We start from the raw sequence: 14,529 nt of genomic DNA, 5'->3' as shown, positions 1-14,529 counted from the left end.
TATAATTTGTCTGTTTGACGGAAAAAGAAAAAGAAAAGCAAGTTTGTATGTCTCTGCGTCAAATTTTTTTTTCGGTAAATTTCTTATTGAACTTTTTTTGCTATTTTTAGTTACTTTCAATTTGATTATCACACCACCAATTTATCCGTTAGTTATAAATAGTTCCTTATTTAATTGGAGACATATTATCAAAAACGTTACAAATCGCGTATACGAGTTAATTCAGCTTAATTATGTTCTTATTTTGAGTAGTTTATTCACGTGTGGAGTTAAGTTTTATTCTCTTAAGAATTTCTCTCTCCCCGTTCTCCACCCACGTGAACTTTATCTCTTCTTCCCAAAGAGTTCTTCCGTTTTTTCAGTCCAGTCCCTGGAGACCACATAATAAACTGTAGAGTAATCAGTCGTTCCCATTCATTCACACTTTCCGCAGATTGTCAATAGCGAAAAAAGAGTGAAGGAAAAATGATTTCAGCTGTAATGAAGATTTTCTGATTTGAACAAAATTTTAAGTGTTTGCGTTTAATTTTCGTTTAATGTTCAGTTAGACGGTAAAACTATGAAAGAATAAATGTAAAACCTTCATGACAGATTTTTACTGCTCACTTCAGTTTGTTGGATTTTGCCTCGATTTTTGGTAATAATTAAAACTAAATTAAACAAACTCAAATAAAAAGTTCATGAATTTTGACTAATCTTTGCCGGAGTTTTGACGGACATTTCGGAGCAAACAATTGCATATAAATAACCACAAAAATTTACCCTACTTTTTAATTGTTTTCTATTTTTTATTTATTAACATGTCACATGGCTATTTTCACATTAATACACGTTTTTCTCTATACTTGAGATATTTGTAAGTGCTGGTATTAGTTTTTACAAAAAAATTATTTTAACCTCAACAACCCTCGCCCAAAAATCCTCGATAGCTATCTTAATTTACCCCGATTTTATCTCTAAATTCACCCTCAAGATTAACAAAAGATCCTCCTTACCACAGTGCCAGTTAATGGAAAATAGAACCCGGGGAGGAGAAATTGAAAAGAAAATAGACACAAATCAATATGGAACCCTTAAGGTCAGAGTAAGATAGCAGACTCCTGCTGTGGGTCTCATTGGAATTTGAGATCTCAAAAATTGACCAAAATTGTTCAGAAGCTGTCTAAAAAGTGTCTAAAAAGGTAGCACGCAATCTTCAATCTTGCCTGTCAATCAAACTCAATCAGATTGAGCCCAGGTATTTTTTATTCCCAGGTGTATCAATCAACAATTCCCTATTCTTTCCTGGAATCTTTTGCCATTTTCGGTTCTTCTTTCAATCAAAAGATATTACTTTGAGGCTCTTTGTTAAGAGAGTTGTCTTTTTTCATTCACCAATTCGAGTAGCTTCCAAAATCGCTATTGTTCTTATAAATTGAGTCTAAGATTACCATCGGCGTTGTTAATAGGCTCCAATTGAACTTCAAAACAGGCCACTTAATCGCATCAAATCAAAAACAAAGACCCCCAATATATCCCCTGCCCCCCGCTTTCTACGTACCTCAATTCATTTAACCCCTCGACCCTCAAAAAACCCGACAGCGAAATTGCCCTTAACCCAATCAGAAGTTCTTTGTTTTCGTCATCCTCCTAGCCACCCCCCACTGGTTAACATTTCCCCCAGGGCGCTAATTTGAACCCGCACGGAACAACTTGCCTCAATTATTATCCGGCTCCCTAATTTGTGTCTAGTGGGATAAGTCTTTTCCTGTGGCTATAATTAAGACCCTCTTGTTGAGTTCTGGGAAATCAAGTTAAGTTGGAGTGGTTTATTTCCATTTTATTACAGTAAGCTGGTCAGTTTTACGATATTCAGTCGGTGATTTCGAGACTAGAAAACTGCGTTAATAATTGGGACGCATTTTTCAATTATTTGGTCAACGAACGAGTTCATTCTGCTGGATTGATACGGTAGGTGAGCTATTTTTTAATTAACGCTACCAGAACTGACATGATTTGGTTTTGTTACCAAAATTTATTTCTTTGAACTTTGAAATTTGGCCTGTTTACTGCAAATCTTCTTAGCACAGCACCTCTGAGCGAAAAAATCCTCTAAAATCAGGTGATTATTACTAGATGTAAGACAAATAAATTATTCCTTAGCTTGAGTTGATGTAAGTATCATAATTCAGTTCTGTTGAAGTCACATTGCACAATAAAACTCAATTTTTTCAGACTGATTGGGTGTTTTTATTTGCACTCCCACACAATTATCGCCATCGGCAAAACTTTGAAGCGAAACCAAAACTCATGAAAATATTTAATCTTAAAGATTTTTTCCATAAGAAGTTGCAGGATTTCCAGTAGAGATATTTGAAGCGTTATTGCACGAGAAGCATAAAAGAAAAATGTTATAAAATTGATTTGCAAAACAATTATTAGAGTTTTTGAAACATTTAGTGATGTAAGAAATAAAACTTACCTATTAATTTCAAATGGTCATAGTCAATAACCATTTGTATGAAAAAATCACTATTCATGCAACAGTTCTGATTGTCGTTCTTCATAAAGTTTCAACATTATCAAATTTTCCAGTGTCCATATTTGATTTTGAGTTCTCAAAACCTTTCTTGAGTAAGCAGAGATAAAAAACCAATTCAGATCAATGCAAATTTGTCAAAAAATTAATAACTATTAATGACTAGACCACAAAAATAAATGCTAAGCGTATGTGAAACTGTATCTAGGCTGCATATAATGCCGTTTTCAATCAGTTGTTAGTTCCCAAGTCTTCACAGACACACATTGGAAAGTCTGCGGCCTAATTTATTATACGTAATTACAAGTTTCATAAAATCATTGCAAGAGAAATTATTAGAGAAAAGATCTAGTCTTTCCGATCACTTCTTCTAGAATTTAAAATTTTAAGTGGCTGCCCGTCCTTTGCTCTCCGAGCATCGCAGCACTGAAACATTTCATCCAAAAAAAACAGTTCTGATACATAATGTTCAAATTATATCAGCGTTTGTTAAGATTGTTCAAAATTAAGAAAGCAGAATTGGGGTTTTTCTCCTGTTCACTCTTGTAATAACAGCCTGTTGTTCCTCAGGTTCCATAAAACTACCGACTGTAAAATATCTGCGCAGTCTTACAATACACTGCGGCATAAACATTATGCTTGAACAAAATTTCCAAAAACCTGGCACGACATGAATTCAAAAGGGCCGCCTCCTTGTCATGCTAGCTCAGAGCGTTTGACCGGCGTTTATTTAATGGTCCTTGCAATCTCCTCCAACTGTACATGCACCTTCAATTTCAATTCTCCGAGAATTTTGTATTAAGGCAAACAGTAATGCACGCAATCGCCTAAAAAAGAGCTACATAATAACAAAAAAAATACTCCCTTACCTACGTATGCTAGCCCACACAACTTCTGCCTAATAAGGGTGAACTTTTCCTTAGCTCAGTCGATGTTTGCTCTAAGCACCAACGTCGATCGCCATCTTCTCAAATAGCAAGGGAAAGATGTTAAACGTCACGGAGGTCACACGGAACAACAACACGAATCATGAATTGTTTCTGAAATTGTTAAACACATATATGGACCGAATAAAGGAGTGTATTAAGGTGATATCAACGACCACTTAGAAAATTAAAAATAAGAAGTTGGAGAGTTTGGGAAGAAGAGAGGGGTGCAAGAGGAGGGGGCGGGGGGACAATGAGGGGGATTCAGAGCTCGGCGATTGCACTGGCACTGTAGAGTATGGAAAGAATTGACTACAAAAGCTACACCATCAAACGATACAACCAATGAGGTGGTTTTGTTTTTCACAAAAGATAAATTAAACGGGAGGAGAAATACACAGACATAATATTGACTTTCCTTCTGTGCTGTATGGAAGCGTTGAGTACAAACATTCAAAAACAACAATTTAATTGTTTCTATTTATTAGAGGAAATACCAAGCGGGCGTGAAAAGAGAGCTGTAAAACACTACCAGGCCACAGGAAAGTGTTATTATTTAGGCAGCAATTACGCATGAAATATAAAAAAATGTGCAGAAAGACTTAAGGCGGTAATTAATTATGTGAAGATCAAAGTTAGGCGGTAATTATTGATAAACAGATAAAACTTAGTCGAGAAATACTTGTGCCCAGAGATAGTCTAGGCGATACGAATTTTTTGACAAAAAAGATTTAGTCATGATTTACTCAGGTGAATAGGATTATCGGTAAAAAATCTTTATGCTCGTAGGATTTATTCTGAAAGATTTTCTCTAAATTGTAAAAATTGACGTAATCATGGTAATGATAAACCGAATGAGTAGACTGCTATTTTTATTGATTCAGCGATAATTTCTGCTGCAAAAAAAGTACTGGTAATTTTGAAACCAATCTTTCAACCAATTTGAGGTATTTAACAAAGCACCAGAAACGAAAGTAAGTTTTTCTCGGAAAGTTTTCTTTAGAACAAGTGTATCAAAGGCGTTGTGAAATTTTAACAAAACAAGGGAATTATTTCAATGGCCCTTTTTTTATTTTCGGCCTAATATTTTATATAAATTAGAATTGATGATACAAGAAGGCCGTGGAAGAACAGAATAATCAAATCCGTAGTTTCAAGCTATCGGAAAAATATTATTGACCATAAGATTCAAAAATAAGTGAAAAAAAACTCAGTTTTATTGGGAATATATATATAACAAAGTGTTCTCTGGTTATTCAAATCAAAGCTTTAAAAACGGGTCAACAATGAAAAAATACTAAATTGATAGTTGAGAGTTTTTTCTCAGGAGAGAAATAATACTCTTGAGTTTTATCAAACTTTTTAGATTATTTCTACAAAAACATATAAGAAAAGATGAAAAAGGAAGTTTTTCTATCATTCTAAAAACCCTGTTCTGTTGAAAAGCAAAGAAAAGCTAATGCTAACTCACAGTTCTGAAAGATATTGCTCATAATTACTTTTCTTAAATAAACCTTGGTTTTTAAAATTGTTTTCTTAACAGCCATTTTTTGTATCCCTGATGACATGAAATTGTAAGCTCTAGAAAGGTGCATTATCTACTTAAAAGCTCTAGCTATTTAAGAATGATAACTGATCTAGAAATGTTAAATTTCAAAACAAAAAACAAAAGCGAACGACTTGAATCTTTCATCAAATACTCAAAATCAGTTTTAATCTTAATAATTTTGAGAAGTTTGAGAAATTGTTAGCGTATACGTTTTCAAAGCATCAAATATTTTTTTGACTGATTGTGGTTTGTTATTCTGTTGTTTTAATTCCATTTTCAATCAGAAGAATTAGCACACGCACAAACACACACACACACACTCACTTTCTCTCACACACACACAACAATAACCAACACACAGCCACACACGCACACACACACATACACACACACACACACACCCACACACACACACAAACACCAACACACAGCCACGCACGCACACACACACACACACACACACGACACACACACACAAACACACACGCATACGCACACGACACATACACACAAACACCAACACACAGCCACACACCCACACCACACACACACACAAACACCAACACACAGCCACAAACGCACACCACACACATACAGAAACACCAACACACAGCCACACACGCACACACCATATATATATATATATATATATATATATATATATAATTGCTCACTTACACTTTATACTTATTTTGTAGTTTACAAAACCAAAATAAAAACAATGTAAACACTTGTCCTTATTTTTCATCGGCAGAGGAACTGAAATTATAAAAATGAATAGAGAAGGTTCAGTTATGATATTTCAGCATCAATTACAATTTCAACTTATTTTCCTTCAGCTAAATTTGACCTCTTGAGAATCAGAAATTTTAGTTCACTTTTTTGTGACATTATCAAAAACGAGACAACTTTAGTCAGAGAAACAAATTTAATCAGGCCATGTTCCACGCCTCTGAAAGTATTTCCATTCTTTTCCAAATAAAATTTCATTGGCTTAAATTGCAAACAACTACAAGAGACCTGAAGAAACAACTGATGAAATAAGCATAGTCAATACTTTCCACATTTAGGCCAATTTGGGTCGAATTAAGGCTTAATTCGGTAGTTCCTTGTCTTATTTGCTTGTAGTCTTTAGATCTCATTATACAACTCACTGACTTAATCTGACCCTAATCTAAATCTGATCACGTTTTTGTAACTATTTCACTCCCTTTTACCTCCCCACTCGTGTCCGGCTATTGTCAAATGGAATGGAGTAAATTTTGGCCTCTTTTCCCCTTCCGTGAGTGCTAATTAGAGCGAATAATTTTAGGGAATTTTGGGGAAAATTTGCTTGGTTGTCTGTCCCTTAATTGTCGGAATCTTTTGACGTTTGCCTTTGTGAGTAAGAAAGACCACGTGGTGGGATGTTACATCAGAGGGGCTTCCGCTCTGAGGAAAAATCGACGATTATTGTCTAAAAATTAAGGAATTTGTTCAGCGGAGTACTGCGCGTGGCGTCACCTGATGTAAGTAACCTGCTTTTGCGTGTTCAACTATTTATAGACTAAGCGTTTAACCAAAATCTGGTTACTGAACTTTTAGTCGTCAGATAGTCATAGTATTTATTTTAAATCAACTATTAGCTGACGACTGACTTGAAAATACAATTGTTTTGCTTTTAATCTGGAGACATTACACCTTAAAGGCACACTTGAATTGCATTCAGCTCATTTTGCCATCGTGGAAAGCAACAAAAATGGGTTTTCCTAAACTTTTGAATTGAGCGAAGTTCAAAAACGGAATCGAGTTTCCAAATCCTGTATTTCAATTGCGCAATTTGTTAACCAAATTCCACACTACAAAAATCCACAATTTTGTGTTACTAAATTCAACAGTTTTAAACAATTAAACAATTAAACAATTAAACAATTAAACAATTAATTGTAACCGGATTATAACTCCGCTAACACTGGTTATTAAATTTGACTGAGAACTTTGAGAAGTGTCCTACTTAATTCAAACTTTTAAGCTGAGATTTTTTGGCAAAAAATAGTTTAATATTAACTCAGTAAATTTGATGGAAGGATCTGTGTTTCGTTCACAAACGGAATTCAGGTCATCAGAGCTTTGTAGCCTGGACGCCGCGATTCTTAAATTTTCAGGTAATTCTTTAAAATTCAGCTAACTCAGGTCTGCCTATGCGATAAAATAGATTCTTACAGGCAAAAAAATTTTTCTCACAAAAATTTCAAATATATTACTAGATAATTTTAGAGTATTTTCGTATTGCTGTCATTTTTACGATTCAATCTAAAAATTAAGTTTAACTGTTTTAATCATCAATTTTCAAATTTTTTATATTACAAAATAAGAGAATCTCTTAAGGGATTAGAGATGAAAGTTAATTTATTGGCTTGAAAAGTGTTTGGAGGTACAGGTCCTAATTTCTGGCGCGTATTCGTTTATAATGTGTTCTGGAAAGAAGTACCTAAATGCTTGAACAGATCTTTGGATTTGACCCGTTCAATTAATTTTCTTTTTTATGACCCTGGGAGAAAAAATTCCATTAAGAATCTAAAATTCATATCAACATCAACAATGCCTGTTGCACTTTGAAAAAATTGCATTTTCAGGCAGCAAAAACAGCATTATTTAATTTTTCTATCATATTATCTGATTGGAGTTACATTCTGTTAGATTTAAAATTATCCGATGCTGTTGAATTAACTTAAATTGCATTTTTTCAATTTTTGATTTTTCGTCTCCTCCAGAAATAATCAGTAAAGTAGAAGTTGCAGTAAATGTTACTCTTGCAATCATACTTACCACCGGAAATACAGATTTTTTATGAAAATTTTTTGAAGTTTACGTGCTAAGTATAACGAAATATCTGAAAAAAATTGCTTTCGAAGAAATTTTTACATAAATATACCATTTGGCATTTTTACTCCAATTAATTTTTTTATCTTATGATTTTCTTAATTTACAATTCAAATTTTCAGTTAACCAGGCCTGTATAGCTCTAACCAATATTGATAGCTTTTTCTTGAGGTAGTTTTTATACAAAAGGGAAGCTGAGTTCCAATTTGAAAGCTAATAAAGTGCTTGTTTCTATGAAAAAAATGTAACGTGCAATTGGACGGTGCATAGCTCTAGTGTAAATTTGTGTTCATCAAATTAAAACAGATTCAAAGAAGGAGGCTCGTTAATGTGTGTTTGCAGATGAAGTTCCAACCTGGGCTCAACTACATTTTCGACTTAATTGTCAACCAAATGAAGAGATAATCAAAAATAGAAGTGTGAGATAAAAAATCTTTACATACCCATATTACTAATTGAAATTCAAAATGCCATACCTCATTACAGCGCTCACAAAATCTGCCATTAAAAAAACTGAGAGAAAAAATAAACAACAAAATCAGCAAAAACTAAAGTTTCACAGCACAAACTTAATATGTAAATATAAAGCAACCTAGAAACAACGTCAAAATGCAATCAGATAAAACAGTAGCCAAATAAATTTACTTTTGCTTTACTACACTGCAGATTGGAGTTTTCCTCAATGGGAGTGGGAAAAGTTTCATAAATTCAAACGTCCTGAAGACCCTTAGTTTTCAACAAAACAGTTCTGGATAAATTTCCTAAAAATTCGTTACGTCCGACGAAGCCATAGAAACGACCCAAATTGTAGAAAAACTCAAAAACACACAAATTATTGCGAAAACACAAATTATTGAAGCCATTAATGTCATTATTTTTATCTGAATATTCTTTCTCTTGTTTTCACTGTTATTTTTACTAAAGCAGCTACAATTATACTATACGATTAAATAAGTTCACTTGCTACTTACTTGAAAGACATTGGGATCTGTTATTACGCGAATATTACGCGATTAACAAAAAGAAAAAGAAGCACAAATATTGACCACTCACAAAACCTTTATGAAAACGCATATCGTCAACCAAACAAAACATCAGTTACGATATAATATCAATAGACATGTTAAATTTTGAAATACATGGAATTGAATGGGACCTCTCAGTGATGAGAATAAGTTACAAGTTGACGAAAAAACAACAACCGAAAAACTTGAAAACTTTTTTAAAAATATTAATATCAAAAACTATTATACTATTTGCTATAAACTGACTGCATGGCAAAAAATCATTCAATTAGTTCTCATTTTGAAGCTTATGAGACCTCTCAGCGTTTTACGACTACAAAAAAATCGAAAAAATAGAGTAAAAAGCAAAAAAGTGAAAAAAATTCAGAGAGAAAAGTGCCGGAGCCAATAAAAGGTGAATTTATAAGTAAAAACTTTTCATGTTCAAATACTTGTTTATTAGCAAGGTGACGTTTTGTCGTTTTTAAAAAAAAGACTTCAAAAAATAACAATTATGAACAAGTATATCAAAACGACGAAATTTGTGAAAAAAAAACACATAATATCAACGCCATTAATTTCAATAGCCTTCAACGGGAGTAGAAAAATATGCTAAATTATGCCTCGATGAAAAGTCTATGTAGTTTTTGTCATTCATAAGATATCAATCAGACATCACAATAAGTCTTATGACAATGAAAACAACAACAAATACAGGCAAAAACCAAAAATCCAACAAAAAAGTGCCAGACGATTTTTTGAAAGTCATTTAAACTATAAGCATTTCTCTGAAAACCTTCTCCGCAATCCATTGAACATTTTAAAATAAATGTGAACCATCAATATTACGATAATGATTAATAATTCAAAATGAACCAAAATAATGAAAAAAAATCCCAAAAATTGAAAAAATTATGAACACTCGTGGCATCGAAGTCATAAAACCAATGGTTGGCGGTCAAAATTGCTATCCAAACGAATTTTGGTATAAGTAGAAAAGAAGAAGGCCCTGTGTTTGCTGAAAATAACTTACAGTTTAAAAAAAATTTGAGATTGGTTAATTTTCAAAAAAAAAACGAAATTTCGTTTTTAATGTCTTAACAGCCATTAGCTGTCTACTCAAAGCACTAGATAGGATCACTTAATGCTCATTAGCAAGCCTATTGAACTTTTATTTAACGATTCAATGCCTTAGGACTACAAAAGTTTAGTAAAATCTCATAAAGAAAATCAGAATTTCATTAGAAATTACAAAAACCCAGAGTAGAAGCCAAAATAAAACAAGAGCGATTCATAAAAAACGGAGTTTTTCTTAATTGGGCTTCATTTAACTCTAAGTGAGGTTCGCAATTCGCAATTAAGAACAATTCCTGAAAAATGGATTTTTTGTTAACTGGGCTACGTCCAACGAAGCCATTGAAACGACCAAAAAATGTAAAAAAAAACTCGGAAATTCACAAAGAAATTGCGAAAGCACAAATTATTGAAGCCATTAAAATCTTTTTTATCTGAATTTTGTTTCCCTTATTTCCATTGTTATCTTTGCTAAATCAGCTATAGATATACTGAACGAGTAAGTAAATTCACTTGGTACTTACTTGAAAGCCATTGGGATCTGTTATTACGCGAATATTACGCGATTAAAAAAAGAAAAAGAAGCACAAATAGTGACCACTCACAAAACTTTTATAAAAACGCATATCGTCCACCAAACAAAACATCAGTTACGATATAATATCAATAGACGTGTTAAATTTTGAAATACATGGAATTGAATGGGACCTCTCAGTGATGAGAATAAGTTACAAGTTGACGAAAAAACAACAACCGAAAAAATTGAAAACTTTTTTAAAAATATTAATATCAAAAACTATTATACTATTTGCTATAAACTGACTGCATGGCAAAAAATCATTCAATTAGTTCTCATTTTGAAGCTTATGAGACCTCTCAGCGTTTTACGACTACAAAAAAAATCGAAAAAATAGAGTCAAAAACAACAAAGTCAAAAAAATTCAGAGAGAAAAGTGCCGGGGTCATTACAGAGTCAATTTATCAGTAAAAACTTTCTATTCAATAACAGGGTGATCTTGTTTATTAGCAGGGTGATGTTTTTTCGTTTTTAAAAAAATGACTTCAAAAATAACAAATATGAACAAGTATATAAAAACGACGAAATTTGTGAAAAAGACACATAATATCAACGCCATTAATTTCAATAGCCTTCAACGGGAGTAGAAAAATATGCTAAATTATGCCTCGATGAAAAGTCTATGTAGTTTTTGTCATTCATAAGATATCAATCAGACATCACAATAAGTCTTATGACAATGAAAACAACAAAAAATACAGGCAAAAACCAAAACTCCAATAGAAAAATAAGGGAAGTTTTTTTTCGAAGCCATTTAAACCATAAGCATATCTCTGAAAACCTTTTCCGCAATCCCTTGAACAACTTCCTTAAGCAAACGGGAACCATCAATACTACGATAATGTTTGAATAATTCAGAATGAACCAAAAAAATGAAGAAATATCGAAAAATTGAAAAAATTATGAAAACTCGAGGCATCGAGGTCATAAAACCAATAGTTGGCAGTCAAAATTGCTATCCAAACGAATTTTGGTAGCATTAAAAAAGAAGAAGGCCCTGTGATTGCTGAAAATAACTTACAGTTCAAAGAAAAGATTGAGATCGGTTAATTTTCAAAAAAAATCGAAATTTCGCTTTTAATGTCTTAACAGCCATTAGTTGTCTACTCAAAGCACTTAGATATGTTCACTTAATGCTCATTAGCAAACCTATTGCACTTCTAGTTAACGAGTCTATGCCTTAGGACTGAAAAATTTTTGTAAAAACTCATAAAGAAAATCAGAATTTTTTTTTAAAAATTACGAAAACTCAGAGTAGAAGCCAAAATAAAACAAGAGCGATTCCTAAAAAACGGAGTTTTTGTTAATTGGGCTTCATTTAACTCTAAGTGAGGTTCCCAATTCTTAATTAAGGGAATTTCGATATGAAAAGTGACTAGTCTATAAGTGACTTTAAAAAAACAAAAAAATGCTAAAAGTTTTAAAAAAAACAGCTCTCAAAATATAGTTCAAGTTCTTTTTTATAGTAAATTTACCTATTACACTATAACTATCATTTTTTTCGGCTTTCACCTATACTGAATGCAATATTGTTTCATTTAGTAGCATGGAATGTAATCATGAATGAATAGTTTTAAAGAAAAAGTCTTAATTTGAACGAAAATTATGCCAAAGGTGAACAAAATCATTTCAAATGTGTGTGTTCACACAAAATTTTTTAAAACTCGATAACTACTCGAAAAAAAACAAAATATAAAAAAATTTTGATTACGAATTCTACGTTGGACGAGCTTTTTGATGATACCGCTCATATTTCTCTACGATTAATATATCGATCGGCCAAAATTGTCTGACCAAAAAAAACCCATTTGAGTATAAAGTTTCCTCCCCCTACAAGTGGGGTCGGATCAATATTCCAAGAAAACAACATCGTTCTTTGATTGGTGTTCACCATTTCTTGTGAAGACTTTCCAAAATGGAGTTTTTGCTAATAATTGCGCAATTAAAATTTGAAGTTATTTCTGTAATCCCTGTAAATTGTTGCTCAGCTGATTTGATTTTCTGAGCTGCTTTTAAAATTTTTGAATTTTTGATATTTGCATAATCAAATTTCGCTTGCAAATTAAAAATTTAGGAATATCATAACAAGTGCTGACAGTCAAAAACTAATTGAAAGATTAAAAAAGCACCAAAATTGGTTTTGTTATTCAATTTAGATCTTGCTAGTGGCCTCTAAGTAAAATATATATATACGCTCTAAGTAAAATATATATACGCTCTAAGTGAGCCTCTTAGTACGATCCCCTGTGGAAACAGGTTACTGTAGAATTGACTCCTTCTCTACCTGTCAGTCGTTGAAAACAAAAGTTTTGACGTCAACGTCAAACTAAATTTTGAATGGAAGCATCGAATTGCTCGGCAGATTTGTACTTGCGTAGGTGCTGAGGAGCCTTCAGTTAGTGTTTTCATCATATTCTGACCATTTCAACTTATTTTGACCATTTGGTTATTGTTCTCCCAGCAACAACCATCAGAACTTCATTTTTTCATCAAGAATAGAAGAAACCTAAGAAGAAATATTTTCTTCATTTTAAACTTTGATCGTTTTCTCTCGTCATCAACAAACTTTTCCTATTTGGTTCATAAGGCAACTAACAGTGCAGTTTATGCACGTGTTAGAATTTTTCAAAGGCAATATTGAGATATCTGCTTCTAGTCAATAATGAGTCATTTTTCATGACACCTTGCAATAATTTATCTTAAATTCCAATATGGTCGAGATTATTTTTCTATTTTGAATTGAGTTTGATTGATTGCTAATAATTGCTTTTCCATTATGTTGTGGAATTACTATCGAAGTCATTCCTGTTTTTGGAAAGAAGTTTTTCTGCTGCGTACTACTTGATTATTTTGTTAATGCTTGGATCTGACGGGAAGGAATTTGATATGCTCAAACAGACTACCAACACTTTTTTGTCATTTTTTCTTTAACTTCTGTCACGATTTCTATTTCTTTAACTTATTTTTGTAGCAGCTATAGTTAGTTTACGCGATGAACAGTCCAAATTTTAATCGACTATGATTCGTATGACGCACTTAGAACACTCAAACAGTCTCTTTTGTTTTTGACTAAACAGAATGCCATCTTGGCTCCTTATCAAAAAAGTATTTACAGGGAACTTAAATAACTATTATAATTTTGGACCTAATGCTATTGATCCGGTTTCTCTTCTGCAGCCTTTATATGGAAAACTGCAACTTTGCAAAAATCATCTCAATTTACCATTGATTTTTTTCTATTTTCATAACTCCACATTACCTGCCCAATAATCGTTTAGTGAATCCCAATGATCAATCTATAATAATTTAACAATGAGCTAATTTAAAAATGAGCCAATAAGCCTTAAAAATGTTTTAAACCGACTTCTAATAATGGCCACACAGCTGTTCGAGTTATTTGAATTGCGCAATCGAAGCTGTAACTTGATCGAGGAGTAAGAGTTTGAATTTTTCCGCTACAGAGAACACGGAATCTCGGTAATATGTATTCGCACATAATCTTCCAACCCCGCTAATGCTATTTTTTGTCTTAGCTGGGTACCAAATAAAAGAATGGGTGGGTTTGGTTCAAATAATAAAATCAAATTTATTAAAAGTTTTTCATTAGAAAAACCTATTATAGGGGTACCACTTGATTTTGCGACAAAAAACGTCCGTCAAAAATCATGCTGCTGAGTGACAGAAATCACCGTTAAAATTACTCCTCGAGTTTTTGGCGAGTGATCAGATGCTCGTAACAAAAACAGAGAAATACAACGAATTACAAATACGTAGCGGGACAAGTCCACAAAAACAAACCTATATTATTGGATAAATTGAGCGCCCCGATGCCAATTTCTTTAGAAGAAAAGTCTTAAATAGTGAAAAAATACAAAAATAACGGGAAAAATCGTGCGATTTTTAATCTCGTTTTTGATGCCTGAATCACTAAATTAAAAAACCAGTGCAACCTAGTGCATTTTAGACAATTCGATGTAATATAGCCGTACTAAACATAATTGAGACCGTTTACTACTGAG

The 14,529-nt window shown here is 32.7% G+C and overlaps 1 protein-coding gene across 2 annotated transcripts in view; it reads left to right on the top strand.

Annotated features, from left to right (window-relative positions):
• LOC142343220 (uncharacterized) overlaps positions 1–14,529 on the top strand; it is a 61,426-nt gene that overhangs the window by 810 nt on the left and 46,087 nt on the right. The window contains exon 1 of one of the 2 annotated variants that reach the window (XM_075394980.1): positions 1–1,950. This exon is cut by the window's left edge and continues 810 nt beyond it. The gene's annotated coding sequence lies outside the window, so the exon portion shown is untranslated. Of the gene's footprint in view, positions 1,951–4,893; positions 6,502–14,529 lie in introns of those variants that run through there. The other variant, XM_075394981.1, reaches the window with a different exon arrangement.

This window comes from Convolutriloba macropyga, chromosome 7 (assembly GCF_964194025.1).
Source record: "Convolutriloba macropyga chromosome 7, txConMacr16.3, whole genome shotgun sequence".
Taxonomy (NCBI): domain Eukaryota; kingdom Metazoa; phylum Xenacoelomorpha; order Acoela; family Convolutidae; genus Convolutriloba; species Convolutriloba macropyga.
This window is presented reverse-complemented; position numbering and strand designations above follow the sequence as displayed.